Source organism: Blastomyces gilchristii (genome assembly GCF_000003855.2).
Source record: "Blastomyces gilchristii SLH14081 genomic scaffold supercont1.19, whole genome shotgun sequence".
Taxonomy (NCBI): Eukaryota; Fungi; Ascomycota; class Eurotiomycetes; order Onygenales; family Ajellomycetaceae; genus Blastomyces; species Blastomyces gilchristii.
The window spans coordinates 394,756-401,284 of NW_003101664.1; the positions used below are offsets into that span (position 1 = coordinate 394,756).

Below are 6,529 nucleotides of genomic sequence, written 5' to 3' on the forward strand. Positions count from 1 at the left end.
TTATTATTCTTTATAATTCACTTCTTATTCTTCTTCTTCTTCTTCTTCTTCTTATCTGAGATGATAATTATCTCAAAATCTCTCTTCACTATCTTCTCAGAGAAGAGTTCTCACTGCTTTCTCTTAGCCAGATCAACCTGTGTCTTAAAATCTCACATTTTCTAGTCTGCTATCTCAGGTTTCATCTCAGCAGTAAGTAGATTGATATACTCAGAGAGCAGAGCTGTCTTCTCAATATTCTGAATTATAAAGTGTATTTAAGACCTGAATAAGATCTCAATTCTCTTCTTCTCTGTTAGCTTCTACTAATTAATTAGAGAACAGAAGTATTATCAAAAATCATTATCTCTTAAGAAATAAAAAGCTTATTAGTTTTAACTTCTTTATCTCTTACTTTAACACTCTCTTAATCTTCTTCTATTACTACTTATTTATAGTAATACTCTTCTTCTCTCTCTCTCTCTTTATCTTAATCTTAAATTATTCTCAGAACTTCTTCTGATCTCACTGCTACTGTATAAGACTTTTTACTATCTTCTTCTTCAATCTCTCATAGATGATGTTATCTGTATTATTTCTATACTTAGTTTAATCTAAATCTATTAAAAGTATTGCTTAAAATTATTATCATTCTACTCTCTTATAAAGTCTTTTCAAGGTATTATAATATGTCTTATAATCTATCTTCTCTCACTTAAACATCTTCTTCTTCTCTCTCTTCAATCTATAATAGTACTCACATGTCTTAATAGTCTGCAGAACTGCAGAATATTTGAAGAGAGATAATATAATTGATTTCAGTGAGTGTTAAAGAAGAGTGAAAGTAGAAGAGATAATCAGAAATAATATAATAATAATAATAATAATGATAATAATGATGATAATAGTGATAGTGATAGTAATGATAATGATAATAATAATAATAATAATAATAATGAAAGAAAGAGTGCATTGAAATATATTACTAACTTATTAAATATAAAGAGACTTAAAGAAAATATTAACAGCTTTCAGCAATGTATAGAAACAGCTACAGTGTTATTATTATTATTATTATTATTCTTTCATTATACTTATATACAAGCGGAGCTTATGATGAGTTCTTGCATGATGTTAAATACAGATCAAGTATTGATTATACAGAAGGAAATACAGGTGTTGAGATCACGCCAAGATAATAAGAACATAGGAAAATACAAAGAAGTGACAATTAAATACATGTGATAATAACTTCTCAGCTCAGAAATATAGAGTGATTCATTGAAGTGATTTGTACACCTCTGTATTTATTAGAAACCTGAGGTGCTTGAGTTTCAGATTTAATGTATTCCCTGCGGGTTTCGAACCCACGCGCCTTGGTTTCCCACGCCAAGGCGCTACCAGGTGGCCGCATTAACCATTCAGCCACCGGGGCACAGCTACAGTGTTGTATAGCAATATTATCTTCATTCAATACATGCACTGTTGATATTCTTTATATACAGTTATTATATAATCTGTATCAGAGATACATGCAGAAAACAGATCTTTATTACTAGAATAAATGATTACAGCAATTCTCTATTTTCATATTATAAAGATAAGTTATTCTCATTTCTTTCTTCTCTCTTTTCTCTTCTTCAATCAATCACTAATTTCAAGCTGATATGAAAACTATTAAAACACTCTCAGAAATTCTCAAATTGAAGAGTATAGACTAATTAAATTTTAAATATAGAAGAAATTAAATTATCTTCTATAAATTTAATTACTTACTCTCTTTTAAATAAAACAGCAGTCATATTCTCTTCTCTTCTCAATCAAATAAAACATGGCTTATGAAAAGTGAGTACTATATCAGACTATAATGATCAATATAGTCTCAGTACACAGAACTGTATATACACAGTATATACTGAATTAAGAGACTGTGTGAGTTATAAACTGACAGCAGTATCTCAGAGAGAGTTGTACAGTATAAGAAAGCTGCAATTCTCAGTTATATATGCAGAGAATGAATTATTATAGTAAGTGTATATATATTAAAGTAATACTTTTTAATAATACTCAGTCTCTGATATAATGAAAATAGAGTCTCTCTGTGAGATTCATTTCTATCAGAAGTCAGAGAATCTTATATTTCTTAAGATTATCTTCACATATCTTATCTGTGAAATTGATGAGAGAAATCATTGATTTCAGTATTCTATTCTTAATATTATTCAAGTGACAGCAGAGTTCATTCTGATCACACTTTTTAAGTGTATATTTTTTAATTATTCATATTTATATAGATATATACTGATTATTTATTAGATAATATTAAGATAATAACTTATTACAGCTGTATTACTCTCACTGTGAGAAATATACAGTTAATAATAAATATTATAAAGACTCTGAAAAGTAAGTATTTTAAAGATACTGCAGCTCTGTAATCTTGATTTTTTTTTTATTTTTATTTTTTATTTTTTTCTTTTTCTTTTCTTTTTTTTTTTATTTTTCTTTTTCTTTCTATCTCTTTTTTTTCTTTCTCTTCTTTTTTTCTTTCTCTTTTTTTTTTATTGTGATTTTTTCTTGTTATTTTATTTTTTGTTTTTTTATTATTTTTTATATTTTACATTTTTTTTTTAATTAAAATAATATTAATTATAATCTATATTTAGAAAAGTAATAATATTTAATAACACTCTCTGTTGAATTTTCAACAAATGAGTACTATATTATGATATTATATAAGTGAGAAATGATTTCATGATCTCATTTAATATCATTTTCAATAATAAGATCAGAATGAAAATGTGACTAAGAATTTCAATATATTCTTTATCTAAGACTAGATTTTTATTTGAAAAGTAAATCTGAAACCTTTAATATTTGAAATAACAGGATTTGAAATTAATGTGATGAACACAAATTATGATCAGAAGTAATGCTTTTAGATAACATGATAACTGTAAAGTTTGATTCTGGTCTCAGACACGGTCATACGGTCAGTCTAGACACTACTCTCAAACTGTTGTAATTTTCACGATGAGAGTGTTACGAGATGAAGACTAGCTTTATCAGAGTGAATAGCAGCAGTATACTAGATCATATTGAAACTGAATCTTGAAGAAGAAGAAGAAGAAGAAGAAGCTATCTAAGCTAGAGATGAGTGAGTGAATATGAGGTAGTAAGGCTTGTGTGAGTCACCTGATCATGCTCTATGCTCTAAGAGTCAAGACTCTTATATTCTGCCTTTTCATCTCCGCCGCGGGTCTCTCTTTCTGTAGTTAAAAAATACATATATATGATGATACATTAATGTTCATGATTTCTTGCTAGTGAGACAAGCTCTGCTCTAGTTACAGCTGATGAGACAAGCCCTGCTCTGAGATTTCTAGCAGAACATGCTCTGCTCTAGAGATTGCAGTAGTGAGAACTTCTGACTCTACTGTGTATTATATATACTAGTGAGATGAGCTCTGCTCTAGATTCAGTATTGATTGTTGTATCAGATCAGTGTATTAATATTATTATAGCTTATAAGAGTGAACTTGAAATGAGAAAAGTATGTCTGCTTGATTGATTATCTCAGCTGATATATTAGAAACAGTGTTATTAAGTGAGAAAGACTGTGATTAATATAAGTAGTACTTATAGAAGACTTCTATATATGATTAAGTATTAATGAGATAAGCAGAGTTCATTCACTTATTAAACTGAGATTCTTTTTTCAGTTATTATATAAGAAACTTAATCTTATTCTCTCTTAGAAGTTTCATATCTAGAATCTCACTAATATTATAGTCTTTATTCATATTATCTATCTCTGAGTGAATAGCTTTTAAGAGTGTATAATTATTATTAATTTCTGTGACTCTGTAAGATTCTAGAAGAGAGATATAAAAAATATTATATATACAGTATAATAAGAGTAGTAATAGCTTATAGACTTAAGTATTAATATATTTTAATACTATAAAGAATTCTAGAAACTTATGATTTAACTTCTTATTAAAATGTCTTATTTTTATATTCTTATTATTAAGAAAGACTAGATCTTCTTCTTTAAATTCCTGAGAATTATTATAGATATAGTGAATTATGAGATTCTGAGTATATAATAGATATATATAAGTCTCTTCTTAAGCTTTCTTAATAAGTATTACATGATATTCAGTGTCTGAGTGATTCAGTTCTGAGACTGAAAAGTCAGATATAATCAGCGGTAATAAGTGATATTCTAGATTTATGAAAAAAAGTGTGACATCTAGTATTGAATGAATTAAATTACTGTATATAAACTCTGCAAGAGTTAAAAGATTTACTCAGTTAGTTTAAAAATAGTCTGTGTAGAGATAAATATAGATTTCTAACTCTCAGTTCTATCTTTCTATTTATTTATCAGTCTGTGTAAGAATAAATGCTCACAGGTAATTATTCAGATGTTTGCAGCTTGATGTGATATGTACTGTTAACTACTAGAAGTATTTATAATAGAAAGATAAAATGTAGAGATTAAATGTATAATAGTATTTAAGCTGAGTTATAAATAGTATTCATGAACTTCAGTCTATATAGTTGTATGTAGTCAAGAGCTGCTAACTCTATTAATTATATAAGAGATAGAAATAGAGATAAAGAATCTGTAAGAAGTGAGATTTCTTACATCTCTCTCTCTCTCTAAGACTTTATTTGTGAAGTCTTTCACTGAGTGACTTCATAGAATCAGCTCAGTACTGTAGTAATACTTATTAAAAACTCTTCATATCTATAAAAAATCTTAGTAAGGAAAAATTTCTTGTTACTATAAAGAGAAAAGAGTCTGTTACTTAGTTTCTTATTCTGTAAGATTCTTTATAATTTACAGATTCTTCTCTGACTATCATACAGATTTATCTCACATCTTTTATATAAAAGAGTTTCAGTTAACTCTTAATTATTTTTATAAGATTCTTATATAATTATCACACAGATTCATCTCACAGATGAATCACTCTCTGTAAGATTACTCTTATTAAAGAGAAGTATTTATCAGTTAATCTTTTATTTATTCTTATAAATCATTGTTCTTTGACACTGTAGAATTGTAAGAAATTTTTTATTCTTTCATTAACTCTGTAGAATTATAGAATTAAGATGTCTGCAGTCTGCAATCACTCTTTATAGTTATATAGAAAGATTCAGATCTGCAATTCACAATTACTCTTTATTTACTAGAGTGATCTGACTGTTTCATGAAATCACTCACAGTGTAAGCAAACCTCTTTAAAGTAGTATAAATATCTTAGGTCTGTCTGTGAAACCTTATCTTCTTTTCTCTTTTTCTGTAACAGCTCTCATTCTCACAAACTGTGAGTATTCTCATTCATCCGTGAAGTGTTTTCACTCAGATGACAGAGAGAGAGTGTTTCTGACAATGTTTGCAGGCAACTCATGCAACCGGATCACATCACAGATGAAGATGTGAGTCAAATTCTTTGACTTCAAGTTCTTGTGAGTGAGTATAAAGTGTGCTATCTTGATAAAGTGATTCACTATTATCAGTACACTGTTAAAGCAGACATTATATATGTTCTTACTTTCAGAGAGACTTACAAGAGCATTCATTTCTAGCTGTTTTCAAGGTTTCTATGAGATGAGTAGAGGAGTAAGTTCTTTATATAATCTGAATCACACTATTCATGAACTCTGATAAATAGTATAAGAATTCACTATCTTCTTTATAAGTTCTCATATTTTCAGTCAGAAGTATTTTCTTGTAAGCAACTCATGAGTTCTAGTATCTATAAAATGACCTACTAGAGAAGAGTTATGATATCTTTTAATAAGTTCTATATATAGAAACTCATTCATAGATATATAAATTCAGCTCTCTCTTTATAAGAGATTATTTAAGTCTCTTCAATTCTTTGTTTCTGCAGAATTAGTCCCTGTTATAAGCAGTTTCTAAATATACTGAGTATATTCATTTTTCAGTTGTAGTTTAGATAATCTGAATAGAAGATCTTATAAAGACTTATACTCTGTTTCTTCTTATATCAGATCTTTCACAGTGCTTCTCAAAGCTTATAAACTCTTCAGATTATAGATACTCTCTTCAAGAATTCTTGCAGAGATTCTCAGAGTGTTAACTCTCAGTATTATAGAGAGTAGTTACACAGACTTCTTCTCTCTCTTTTTTCTCTTCTTTCACAGAGAATTGAGAGACTCTTCAGTCAATCTCTTTATAATACTCAGTCTGAGCATTCTATAAAGCTTTTCTATCTTTTCTAGTCTCTCTGTATCTGTTACTCTGATCTTCTTAATATAGTCTGATCTGTAAGAGAGGTTATCTGCTGAGTTCTTAGTTTTCTTAATATATTCTATCTTGAATCAGAACTCACTCAGTCTCTGAGCTCAGTGAATCTATCACTGTGAGAGTTTCTTAATTAAAGTAAACTATTATAAGCTATTATAATCAGTTCTAATAATAATCACTGTTATAAGACTCTTAAAATAGTGATATCAGTAATAGAAGAATTTCACTATTATAAGAAGCTTCTGATTATAATATTATAATTAA

At 28.0% G+C, this 6,529-nt stretch overlaps 1 pseudogene across 1 annotated transcript; it reads right to left on the reverse strand.

Moving 5' to 3' along the window:
* Positions 1–1,325: 1,325 nt before the first annotated feature.
* BDBG_17615 lies at positions 1,326–1,414 on the reverse strand (annotated as a pseudogene). Its single transcript has one exon. The product of its transcript is annotated as a tRNA-OTHER (tRNA).
* Positions 1,415–6,529: the final 5,115 nt, after the last annotated feature.